General features: G+C 38.0%; 1 long non-coding RNA gene across 1 annotated transcript in view; it reads left to right on the forward strand.

The window, feature by feature from the left end:
- The first annotated feature begins 10,625 nt into the window (after window positions 1-10,625).
- The window catches only part of LOC134153684 (uncharacterized), a 29,492-nt gene continuing 26,388 nt past the window's right edge, over window positions 10,626-13,729 (forward strand). The window contains exon 1 of the long non-coding RNA XR_009961201.1: window positions 10,626-10,781. This is a non-coding gene — a long non-coding RNA (uncharacterized LOC134153684). The remainder of the gene's footprint in view (window positions 10,782-13,729) is intronic.

A 13,729-nucleotide genomic window follows, 5' to 3' on the forward strand; every position in this document is an offset into this window, starting at 1 on the left:
CATGAAACTGTTTCCCCAATTACTTTAAAATTTATATACAGTGTCTTTTAGTAACAACAGCACATAGCTCTGAACAGCTCTGAACATTCAGGCCTGGTCCAGGCAGGCTCTTTTGAGTGCTGCTCAGTAGGGACACCTTTAGTGAACGACAGAAGTTTCTGTCCATGTTCAAAAACCCTCCTCAGTAGGTCAGTGAGAAAGAAAAGGTTCATTCCAAATTGCTCCTCAGAAACCATCCTTACATTTTGCAAAGAGTTTACATCCATCTGGACCCAAAGGTAACTCTTTTCCTGGTATGCATAAGTTGAAGCACTGATAGATAACAAAATACTTTATTATAGGAAATTAGCTTTTCTGTTCTTTTCCTGCTACCCAAAGGTCATCTTCTACATCTCTAGAGCTTCATGTTTCCTCTGCTATAATCCCTTCTCCACACTACCCTAATACATACTTTAAGAAATCTAGCTAGCACGAAGCCCTAAACCCCCCATTTATGGTGGTGTTAGGTGCATGTTGCGGGGGGGGGGGGGGGGGGAGCATTTTGACTTTTTCCTCCTTGATCAAATTCACTTAGAAATGTGTAAACAAGTATGAGTTATGACTCACCAATCCAAAGAAATTAGCTGTTTACTTAAGAGTGTTTACAATCCTAAATTGTGGGATATATTTTGATAACACGTCAGATCCTACTGCAGCAGAGGGATACTGGGTTAGTTGCTTTAGATAGCAGCTGTAGCAGCATCACCCAGGAGAGCCTGGCACATGCAAAAGAAAAACATTTGCCCTTCACAAGCCTTTTGGAGGTGCAAACATAAGGATGACAAAAACGACCCTGTTGACCTTAGGTAAACAAACTCCATTAAGAACAGGAAAAGTGTCCTTATCTTTAGGGTAGTGACAAAACTTCATCAAGAACCTCCTCAAACTTACAGTTTTTTTGTCTTCTTCCCTGCCTCTCAGTGTCTTTACCCTTGACCACTGTCCCCTTTTGGGTGACTCCTTTGTCTTACTGCAGAGGGAAGATGTCTTCTACCTTTGCCAAACTGTGGCTGCTTTTCAGCTCTTACATTCCTCACTCTTCTGCGAGGCTCACTGCTATTGTTCTGATCCTACGTAGGGGACTGTGTACAAAGTAATCACAGAAGGCAAGGGGAAGGGGAACAAAGACAAATAAATGCATGGAGAACATCACCTCAGTGAGTCTGCAGTAAGCCTGAGGTATGTTTGAATTGGCCTGATAATCTTCTTCCCTTGGGAGTTTTATATTTTATATAAACTCAGAAAATAATCAGAAGTACAGCTATTTTTACATTTAGAGTTTACAATTTGTAAACATACTAAATATTTTGTTTATGCAACATGTATGTTTGAGTACAGCTTTACTTAAGAGAATTTTTCTCTACATGTGCTCTATAATATGCTGCTTATTTTTTACAGTGCTACTATAGATAGATATATGGTATGTGTTGATATGTTGAAACAAATACAGCAGCACTTGTATTATCTGACATGCTGGCAAGTTGATTTGAATTTATTTGCAGCTAACCAAATTGCCATATCCAAAAACTGGTCTTAATTATGGATATTCAATTTTGTAGGATTCCTATATTTGGTAGAATAAATAGACAGCTTCTTATGGCAGACAGAGATTTGGATGATAAAATATAAAATGAGATGCAGTATCATCAACTTCAAGTCAAGTGAAGTTATCTTCACACATTTACCTGAATACCTGTCCATGTAATTATAAGAGCTACTGAAACAGCCATTCCACCCAGCTGCTACCGTAGTCAGCACCAGCTCCTCCCACACAGCTAGTTTTGCAGCTAGTCCCTCTTTTGTTTAAAATTAGCTTGGGTGTAATCAAATGCTTCACTATTCTCATCAAAAGTCTTATAAAAACTGTGCCAAAACAATTTTACCAAGCTATGAGATTTTATTCTGTTCTGGGTCTCTTTCAGGCCAATAGTGGAAATACAAAACACAAACTTGGAAAGAGCAAGTTGGCAGCAAGGGTCTTGGAGGCAAGTCAGGAGGAAGAAAAAAAAAAAAAAAAAAAAAAAAGATCGCTGGCCCTCCCTGGCCCATCTTTCTACCTTTCTTCCTTTTCTGAATCAATTATGTCATGCGTCAACATGTCATCTGATTTACTTGATTTTGTTATTCCTCCTTGCCACCTGACATCCTTCTCTGTCCAGTCTTCCCTCCACAGCTATGGAGCCTTATTCCTACCCTCTTCTAGTGTTTTAATTTTGTGTCAGCTCTCGTTTATGCTGCCTTTAAAAAGTAGAGAAATAACAACCTAAGCAAAACGACAATCTTACTGTTCGTGCTTTCCTTGTGATCCTGCTGTTCTCTGTTCTGGCATACACAACTTAATCTTGGGTTAGCCTTCAAAGTTTGTCAACTATGTTTTGTCAGCCATGCTCAGCACTGCTGTTGGAACAGTTTATATCTCGAGTCTAGAATAACACCATTTGCCTCAGTAACATTAGATCTCCTGAATGAATACTCACCTCACCTCTTCTAGTTTGAGCAGTCCCTAACACCAGCTCTTAGGACATATCCATGTCCTTTTGGTCAAAGGTTTAAGACTCAGAGAGGCTTAAATTCAAATTGATCCTTCTCTCTTTTAAGTAGCACTGTCATTTTAAAAAAAATGTGTAGGTCCCATCAGCCTGGGAATGGTATGTGAACATCAAGCAGCAAGACTTGGACACTGCCTTATCAGTGAGATGAAAAGAGCAAATAAACCCAGCTTCACAAGACCATAGCAGCTATAATATCTCTGTCCAGGCCTGTTGTTGTGTATCCAGTAGAACAAGCAATCCAGTGCTTCCGTCAGCCTCACATCCAGCTGCCATCCAAAATGTACGCTGTATGACCCAAAATGTCACTACAGTTAAGGCCTGACAGAATGTGACATAAGAGCTACCTAATAATACAAAACTGATTCACTGAGAAATTGATATTGTAGGAAAATAATTTCCTGATTTAAAAAAAATCTGCCTCATGGAAGGTTTTTATGCTTATTTCTAAGTAATACAGAGTATCTAGTATACTGTAGGTACATAGTATATCTACCTATTCCAGTACCAGACACAGCACAGGAAATGCAGACAACCTTCTCATAAGGCAAATGCATCCATTAGATAGTGGAGCTTTGGTGCAGTAACATGGACCTTTATACAGAATGAGAACATTCACAGCTTGCTTTGTATATGGGTGTGAATGCTCTCATCACTCATAAAAGTTCATATATTTTAGAAATCCTACTAAGCTCTCTGCTTTAGAAGCAAAGAGTTCTTTGCTCCCTCTCACTTTGTGGAAGTGAACTCCAACCACTAAAACCTCTCTTTCATATACAGCGTGCATTTCCCTTAGTAAGTTTTCTATTTGTTGTCCTTTTGGTTTCACCATGTGCTTCCTCCTTCTTGTATCACAAAATAGTAAGTAAAAGAGGCTCATTTCTCTCCTCCATAATTGTTTTTATATAGTACACAAATTTCTGTTGTATCTCAGATCTGTCTCCTTCTAAGCATCAAATTGTTTTCTATCTCTTTATACACAAGCATCAGACTCTAGTAATTTCTAGAACCCCTATATTTCTATCAGGCTTTTTAATCTTGATAGATTTTGTTTTTACTTTTTTACTTTAAAGCAGGTAAAAAGAGAATTGAGCATATTATTTCAGGTGAGGACACTCTTAGAAAAAAGCATAAAACCTTCCACACATTATCTGATCAACACACTTAACAGCTAGCTCTTATCTAGGGAGCTGGTTTTATTATTAGGATTCACCTGACTTCAAGCAGGCACAATTAAAGAGCATAACAGGAGAAATCAAGCTGAATTGACCTATACACTTATTTTTTAATTAATTTTAAAGTACATTTTCAATTTTTAAAAATGATTGGTCTGAGAACAGCAGAATAAATAACCCATATTACAAAAATTCAAATCATTTGAATTGTTAAATGTTTTCTGTAGAAAGTCATAATTGGCTAAAACATTTTAGCATACAAGAATATAAGGACTGACTTTTCTGTTATTTATAACACTTCTTTTTTTCCTCATAATACAACAGATTTGTGTGCACATGTAAATTTGTGTAGTTGTACTATTCCTTGCTAACATTTAGCCATGCATACATATACATCTGAATCAGTATAATAACTGAACACATTTTGCAGAGGTAACAGTATTTCATTTGAATTTAAATGTCTTGTTTTGAATAAGCAGTTGTATTATGGAGCTAAATCAGTCAGCTTAACAACAAAGGGCAGTATGCTGATGAATTATGTATGTTATCTGCATTTTCTGCCTGCTGATAATTGACAGGTATCATGGCACCTTCTACAAACTTCCTGTAATTATATGCCACATATCAAACACTGACTTATGTGTAATGGTCCCCCCCCCCCACACACACACAAATGTTTTTATGTTTTATTTAGAGCTTACAGCATTTTTACATTTTATGTTTCTCTTACTCTGGTTTCCAAGCTGTTTTGCCACTCAACCATTCAACAATGTTAAATTAATAAGATTTCTTCAGCGTTAGTTTGTCAGAGTCACTCATCCAAGCTTTGTTCCATACTTTTTATTTGTTTTATTTGAAAACATTTAGTAAAGATAAACCAAAGAAATTTTTCCTTTTAATTGTCTAAGAGAACTAACTTGCTGTTTCAAGACTTGTAGTAAAATAGATAGTTCAGTCTTTGCTATCAGGTTCCTGTCTTTAATAATAGATATATTTTAGACATTACATAGCTGGTTAGTTAAGTTAAAAAAAATGTCTTAACAGAGCTGATTAAATAGCTAGTTCCTTCTTGGTAGTATATATTTAATTGAGAGGAACTCCACCATAGCAAGGACACATTAACTGGGTAGCTCCGCAACCAGACTCATTAGATGCAATGCTTACTGATTAAATTTAACCACTACTGGGTATCTTAGCACACGGTCCAGAATTACTTTTCTTTTAATTCAGTGTTCTGCTCCTTGGAAGGAAATTAATTTTACTGAGAATTATTTTAATAAGCCTGTGGTAATAAAGGTATAATTAAAAAGGAGTCTTTTAGTTACCTTAAAGGGCTTTTTACTTATAGCCTTAATATACCCAAATTTAGATTTTAATCCAAAAACCTACATTCAGTAAATGATATGCCTAGTTTATGTAAAACAGCAGGACTAATATATACTACAGAACAGTTACTTACTTTCTATTATCTCATCCTTGACAGTATTCACATGAAATAAAACCCAACATTCACAGAAAGAGATTGTGCATAAAGAAAATTAGATAAATACCTATTTTTCCCCACTAATTTAGACTTCATTTGTCAACTTCTTCTCTAGAAACCAAAGCTTATACTCTTATCCCATATCATTGACTAAGTTAAGTTTCGAGGTTCATACCTTAATGAAAGAAGTGAACTGATACAGTGCTTCTCAGTGAATTAAAATATATTATTAAATATATTTTAATATGAAGCATCTTTGATCAAAAACACTTAACAAACTGTCAAAATATGATACCTTGAAACTCTGGTAGAAGGTGACAGCTTGTAAACAGTCAGTGATGTTAAAGGAAATAAAATCTACTACCACCAGCTAGTAACATCTCTGCTCTTCACTAAACTGAAAGACAGAAGTTCAGGAAGGGGCAAAAAATGACAGTATTTTTTTTTTTCTATCAGGCATGATTATTTGCCAAAAACATTTGGTTTTGTGGACCTTGCTTGCTTGGAATAAGTCAGAACTCTAAAAAGCAAAGAGTAGATAAGTGAGACAAAAAGCAGAGGGCAGATTTTTAGCAGTTGTTGGCAAGTGTTTATAAGAACAGTTATCAATGACCATATGGTCATAAACATAAATTTAATTTTTAATAGCTTAGCATTCGAAGTAAATCCAGAAAATTCATAGAGACAAATAGAAGCATTCTGCTATGGGGTGCACTAACTTTTATATTACTATCCCTACTTTTAGGCCATAAAAAAAGATACTGCTTAAACTTTTAAAAAATGTGCCTTTAGGCAGAAAGTTATGAGGTATTACAAACATGATTGAAACAGAAATGAACATGCTCCTCTCAAATTTTTATTTTATATTACCACCAATGTACCTAACACTTTTGTACAGATTTTTGTTTTTTAGATGCTGCTCATCGAGCTTATCTGGAGGCAGCACAGCTGCTTTTCCCAGAAGCTTTCCCTTTTCCCAGAAGGCTATTGTCTTCACGGGAGAAGCTCTCCAAACTGTCTAAGAGGTATTCAAACTGTGGTAGGAGGTTAGGAAAGCAAACAGGCTGGGGTGCTTGAGGGACGCAAGACTTCCAGAATGTCCAAGGGACACATAGGAACTACTCTTGGAAAGAAAATGGCAAATCAAAGACATTTCTGTAGGTTGCCTTATTTAGACAAACAAAATAAAGATTAGGAGAGGACTGGTTTAATCTTGATAAAAACAAAATCCAAATGTCTTCAACTTTGTATCCTTCTAAAGAATAATCAAGCAAACATTCAAAACAAAACAGGCTCTATGATTCCTTTTCATCTTGTAATGATCTCCACACCTGTCAATCTGCTTAGCATAGTCTAATTTGTTTAGGGCTAAATAATACAGCACTTTCCTCACAGGAGTGGTACATATTTAGGCAAGTAATCTTGTGAAATTAACAGGACTACTCCTCTAATTAAGAGGTTCAAGATGGGACCTTGGCAAATACCTTATCTATAAGTATTCACATCAAAAGTGCTTACATAAGAGGTTATTATTATATTAGAGCAGTGTTATCTGATTTTCTTTAGTGGAGGTGGGCCACATCACCTCCCGCAGGAGCACTCATAGGGTCCAGCAACCAGTCTTTCCACTGTAATATGGTCAGAAGAGAGTCTGTTACCTACTCTCATACCACAGGAATAGACCTGTCACATCATGGGTGTGGATGGGTGCATTTCCAAGCATAGAATGGAAGATACCCAAAGCCGTTAGGAAAGAGGGTGGAACAGTTGCTAGAGCAATTCCCTGGCCAAAGAGAATGGCCCTGGGAAAGAACATCATGGAACAGCCCTCGGCTGAAACTCTTCCGATGGGCTGGGTATGACTTGCGAGCCCTAAGTGAGTACCCCCCACACTAGACCTATTTCTTTTATATTTGCAATCATGGATCATAAGCTACTAGGTTGTTCAAGTTCAGGCTCGTTATTCAGTTTGTGATCATTTTATACACCTGGAAAAGGGGATGAATGAAGATCCATATTGCCTAACTACAAATGCTACAGCTAAATTGAATTTTCCCTTGCAAATAATCTGCACATAGATAGAATGCCAGTCTCTTAAATAAGCTCATTCGTTAGAGAATTCCAACTACTTTCCTCTCAGCTACAAGTAGCTTCTGACAGGACTTACACCTATATCATTTTGTGAGTAGGTCTTCAAAGAGTGAATTGAAAATACACTGGCCTATACTTGCCCCTAGAGAATAAGCACATCATTTCTGCTTATTTTGGCACTTCAGTCTACCAACAAAAAAGTCTCATAGTGGCAAAGCAGGCTGTCATTTTGATAGCAGGCTGACTTGATTAATATAGTTGCGAAGCTTGTTTTGCAATTCAAACCTTGTCAAACCAAATCCAAAATGAGTTTCTTGGATAAATTACAATGTAAATACTGAATCAGAACGTATTTTCTGTAATTACCAAGCAGTTCTGTAAAAGGAGCCCTAAAGCCTGATAATGCTCCCCCAGCAAATGACACCTTTCTGGAACATTTCAGTACTTGGCAGAGGAGGCTGATGGTAAGTTTGCATGCAAAAAACCACCAGCTTCAGGCCGACTTGAAAGTGGCTATGCTCTAGTCAGCCCTAGTACTACTCTAGTGGGAGATAGGAAACTCAACAAGCTAATGTCTAAAGCAAATGGACACATTTCCTATCCTCTATTTTTCATTTTAAGACCTTTCTTACCTAGACACACTTCTGCCAGATCAGCCCAGGCATCAGCAGGCTTTGCTCTTCATTGTTACTTAAGACAGCAGCATTTTAACTTAACCGTTCTCATTCATTGTATGCTTTTATTTCAGTAAAAAGAAAAAAAAAACAAATAAACATCTTTTATTTTTGAAAAATGTCTATAGGCAAGTGTTGGAATTTTTCTCTTCCTGTAAATCTGGCAGTCAGCAGTCAAATCTTTTAAACAACTGGTTTTTGGGATAGCTTGCAACCTTGATGTCTGCAGTAGCTTTGTTTATTGGGGGCCTGATTTTTAAGTTAGGGGCAGCTTTAAGTGTTAAAATAATTCAAAATAGGGCCCTTGGTTTTCCATTAATATTCTTCCCATTTAAAATAATGGGGTACCAGTTCATGGCCAAGATCTCTCAAATAATGACTGCCCTGAACGACTCTATTAAAGCACAGCAGCGTGCACAGCAGGTGGAAACATTCTGAAGGAAGCTTTTTTCAGTCCAAAAATAAGGATTGAAACTGAATGTTTCACAGGAATGTAAAAATTTGGACAACAGCAAAACAAATTCCTGTGTTTCTAGTGCAGTGTAACTGCAGCAGGTGAGCAGGGCAGAGCCCGGGGGGGCCAGCCGGCAGCCGCGTTCCCATCGAGCGGAAAAAGGGTTTCCCACATCCCAGGCCCACGTCCTCGCACTGAGCCGCGCTCAGCCCTCCGCGCTCGCCCGCTGGGGACATTACACTTCGTATGAGCAAGCAGCAGTCGGGGCTGTGGGACGGGCTCCCGCAGGGAGGGTGCTCGCTGGGGGGCGACGCCAGCTGAGGACGCCGCGCTGAGGACGCCGCGCGGGGCCGGGTGCGAGCCTGCCCTCGCCTCCGCGGAACCAGCACACCTGCGCCACGGCTTTGCGGGGGGTTGTCTTTCCTGTTTCTAAAATGTACAAGGAGCTATCTGTCCGCTGGCAGTATACATATAAACACCTTTTTAAATCTTTCACAATGGAATTGTTGTTTTCCAGCCAGACTTATTCCTCACTAGGACAATATTTACAGGCCATTGGCCACCTTGAGAATTTTCTGGAATTCTCCAACTCAGCTGTCAGCTCTGTATTACTATACATCTGTAGTACTATATTTCACTTTAACATAACAAAGAGGGAAAAAAAAATCCTCTGTCCCCCAAATGTTTCCTCCCATGCCAATAAATGCCCTTGTGCTGATGATGCTTAAACTAGGAATTTATGTATCATATTTCAAAGATGCACTTTAAGTATTTACATGTAACAACTTCCTGAATAATACAGACTGTACTTGTCCAGAGCTGTTACTGCAGTACATTTTTTCAACACCCAATTACTACATGCTTGCCTCAAGATAATCTGTGGAAATTTTCATGAGAACTGCATTAGTCTCGATTTCTACAAGATGTTATCAGAATCAAAACAAAAATTCATTAAATAAATATACAGTAACTTTGTGCCAGTATTGTGTACCACTTCTGGTTCTACGTGATGCACAAGTTTCACATTTCTACTTCATCAGTATCCATCATATTCACAGACAGTCTTAAAACCCAGTATATATGTAAACCTATGGAAAAATGATATTGAAACACCTATGCCTTAGATGTGAAACATCTCTAAGTTTGTTACATAAAGGAATGGAGAAAAGCATTTAATAAAAATACAAGATTATTAAAAGCATCAAATCAATTACTGTATTTCCTTGCCTGTGATACCATAGGTTAAAACAGCGTCACAGTTCTCTGAGGAGACAATGTAGGAATAGTCTGTGCTTCCCTGAGACATTTCAGATTTATTGTGAATTTTTACTTTAGAATGGGTAAAAGTAGGGAGATAAGGCAAGTTTAACAATTATAATATTAAAAAAAAAAAACTCCTGTTTTGGAAACAAGGATAACAATGCTGTGTTTATCGGTGACACCCTGCAAATGAAAACAACCAGTCTGCTTTCACTATTAAAGTCAGATGAACAGAGATCAGAAACAGCAATACCTTCAGGAACAGCACCATGGCGAGTTTAACATAATCTTAGTATCACCTTTAAACCCTGAAAAACCCAAAGCACAGCTTTACTATTTAAGAAATCCATCCAGTTAAATTGAAAGAAGTGGAGAGAGCCCAAGCACTAATTGAGGACTTTGCCCAACAAGTATGAAAAGGCTAAATGCAGTGCAGAGGAAGCAGTACAGCCTGCAATGTATTCCACACACGCCCCGCAGTGGGGGCCCAAGGAGAACTGAGCGTGCTGGGGAAAGAAGAACACGAGAGGAAATGCTCCAGGTAGCAGGAGTTCACACTGCAGTCTGGTGAAGGCAAAGACAGGCCGTGTCTCACACACCACCTGACCTGACACTGCTCATTTCCCGTCGTCTGTTGTATGTGGTACCTCAGCACCTACGCTTGCCCATGGACAAGGTCCTTTCTGCCTCCCATCATGCTAGGTGCTATCCATGTGCCTGAAGCACGCACAGTGTGAGTCCTAGAGTTAAGCTGATATCAAGGCATTAATAAAAGAAGAAGCAAGTCCGACAAATACAGCAGCCGTCTTGAGGATTTTTTAGAAAAGACTGCACATAATAGTTTAATTTCAGCCTTACTTCATTCAAACTTAGTTAAAAGCTCAAAAAAAGTTGCATATGTACTGCAAATAAATATTTTGCCAAGAACATTCATCTGGTTGGGCCAGCTGAAGGTTTGGAACATTCTGAGTAATGCAAACAAGTCCTAATTGAACCTATAATGATTGAAGTTGTAACAGATACTACATAACAGCGCCAGCTGATAACAGCTAGCAGGTGGGTAGACTCTTGTGTGCTGTGCAAACCCTGCTCATTCTATTTTCTCTTTAATTTCCACCTTTAACTTCCTTTTACTAAAAGTTGTTATACCATGTCATAAATATAGAACATTTTGGGGTAGGAGCTGGCATTTTGGTATGGATTTTGCGGTCTGTGAAGTCCAGGTTTGATTTTGACCCATAGGTTCTATTGTATTACAAAACACCATAATGACGTGGTGGATTGGAATTTTACTTGAGTAAGGACCACAGAATGTAGTCAGTTCCTAGCCTTTGCCTTGGTCTGTAGGTTTGCTTGCAGAAAAGGTCTGCAAAAGTGCTTCAGAAAAAATATTCACATGCAATAAAAATATCTTCCTTCTCTTTTTGGCTAGAGATTTTTAGAAGACACTGAACACTCATTGCAGAAAAAAAAATAATATAAAACTAATCCTCTGTATTTATTCTGTAGAGCTGACAAAAGTGTTTTTTTAGTATTAAAAACAATAAAAACACCCCAGAATAATCCAGATTTTAAATCATCCCCAAATTTTAATTCTTACCAATTTCAATAACTCCCTATTTCGCTTGTACCAGAGACACTGATTCTATAATCAGAAATGTAGTAGCTCCCATTTAAGATTATGTACGCTTTACTTATATATTGTAAGCACCATCTTCTACCGACATTGCAATTTAATTAGAAAAGCAATATACTCTAAGAGAAAATAATGATTTGGTTATCTCTGCATCACTGAAATCTGAGACCTAGAATATATATGCCTTGAATAAATTCATTGTTTTAATATACCTGTTCTGATCTGAGTCATATTAACCTATAGAGATTCAGTTTTTGTGTATCAGTTTAGCAACATTTCAGCAGCAAGACCTAGGCAAAATCACCAAGTAATTTCCATTTGTGAACAATCTATTTCATTATGCTTAATGCATTGAAAAGCTTCACTTTTTCTGTAGAGAAGTTCATGACTGGAATTGAGTTTTGGGGACTCCTGCGAGACAAATCTGTAGGACAATAGACACTATTATTCTGCTAAGGTTTGGGATTTTACTTTTTTCCATTTGACAGGAGCAAAGAAAGGAGGCCTGAATAATTCCAATTCCATACCAGATTTGTTGGTCATGAAACATAAATTTTATAAATAAAATAAAATGAAATATATACAAAAATTAAATTCTGGTGTCAGAAGAACTTTTAGCATCTTTCCTATGACCTGCTGTCATCAAAAGGGTTTCCTATTTAATATATGGTGATGGTTGGTGTGTGCTCAATTCCAGGCCCACCTCATCTTTGGATGTCAAAACAATGTGGATATTAAGCAGATATATGATGTTCCGTACCTTACAGTGGCAGAGTGACTAAGTCTTTTGTCTGTCTTGCATATATACCTATATATGTGTGTGTGTGTGTATACATACATATACATGTGAGTGTATTTATAGTCAAGAAACCATTATATGCTCCTTTTCTTAAATATGAAGATCACTGACATCTACCTAGCTGTGTAATTATAACATTAAACTAACAAATGAGATTCATGTTTGGTGTATATGAGAAATGAATACTCCACTGTCTCAAATGGAAATATTTTAATACATTTCTTACTTCACCACTTGGTGTTACCTTTCCATAGTCCTGATCTGCCCCCCATACCATCCTTGCTGAAAACACATTGGGATGCAAAGCAAGATATCCAGGGATCATGGACGCCCCTTAAGGACCAAGGGCACAAGCAGTTCATCTTGAGAAAGGGAAAAAAATATATCTGAAATGAAAAGCCAAGGATCTGAATTTACTCCTTCTGGTGGTCTGCCAGGCTTCACAGCATGCACATTATCTGACTATGTACCTTCACATAGTGTCTGGGTGCAAGACTGGGCTTCTTTGTCATGCCTCTTGCGGAGCATTTAAACCCATTGTTGCATTTTTCTAGGCTCTTGCAGGATGTGTAACACAGTATAAGAATAAGCAGTTGCATTATTTTCTTAGTGTCATGTTTCTTTGCTTAAGTACAAATATCAGGTGCCATACAAGTTGCAGCACTGGTTTATATTTGCACAGTAATTGCTTAAGTAAATTACAGCACATGAGTAAGCAGAAGGGGAATGGAGAAAGGACTCGCTTACTTGGATTAAAGTTTTCCATTGCCTGTGTAACATGCGCTTATCACTGGGCTTGCCTTAGAATGGATCCTGATGACCCAACAGCATGACACTGAATTATTTTGCATTATCAGTTTGCTGAGGGCCCCACATGACTGGTTATTGTCAGAGCACTTGAAGTCAAGGAGCAACTGATTGCATCCATGGCTGAGAATACCTGCACTCTCCATTTCCTATTACTTCTTCTGCATTCCTCTCTAAATCTATGCTAGTTGTCTTTATAAGCTCACACCTCCCAGTGCTTATGCTTGTGATAACAGGGTTAAAGAAGTCAGAAAGACTAATAATTTCTTAAGCAGAGATGGGAAGATGTCCTAAATAAAAATAAGATGGTCTTCAAATTACCTCCCTTACTGGATATGGAACAGAAGAGCTGGGAGGAGAGGCTGGGGAAAAGATACTGGAGTTACATCAGAAACCTTCAGTTTTTCACTCTCACTTGTTCATTGCTGAGTTTTGTGGTGATAACAACTGGTTTGGGGCTACCACTGAGGGTAGGTAGCACTCTCAGAAAATAACTGCAGTTTGGGGGACATCTCTAAAGAGCCTTTCAGCTAAATCTTTGCCCCAATATTTATACCACTGTAAATCATGTTGGCCAGTACAAACTTAGTGTCACCAACAATGGCAGCAAGTGTTCATATCACAGAAAAGAGGTCTTGAACGATCATTCAATACTTCCCCTTACGATATGTTCAGAATTATTTTCAGCAGCATTTTACCTGAGTGCACTGTTTTACATCTCTCTGGAGCTCCATCAATAAAGACCTAATGTTCTGCTTCTCC

Source organism: Rhea pennata, chromosome Z (assembly GCF_028389875.1).
Source record: "Rhea pennata isolate bPtePen1 chromosome Z, bPtePen1.pri, whole genome shotgun sequence".
Taxonomy (NCBI): Eukaryota; Metazoa; Chordata; class Aves; order Rheiformes; family Rheidae; genus Rhea; species Rhea pennata.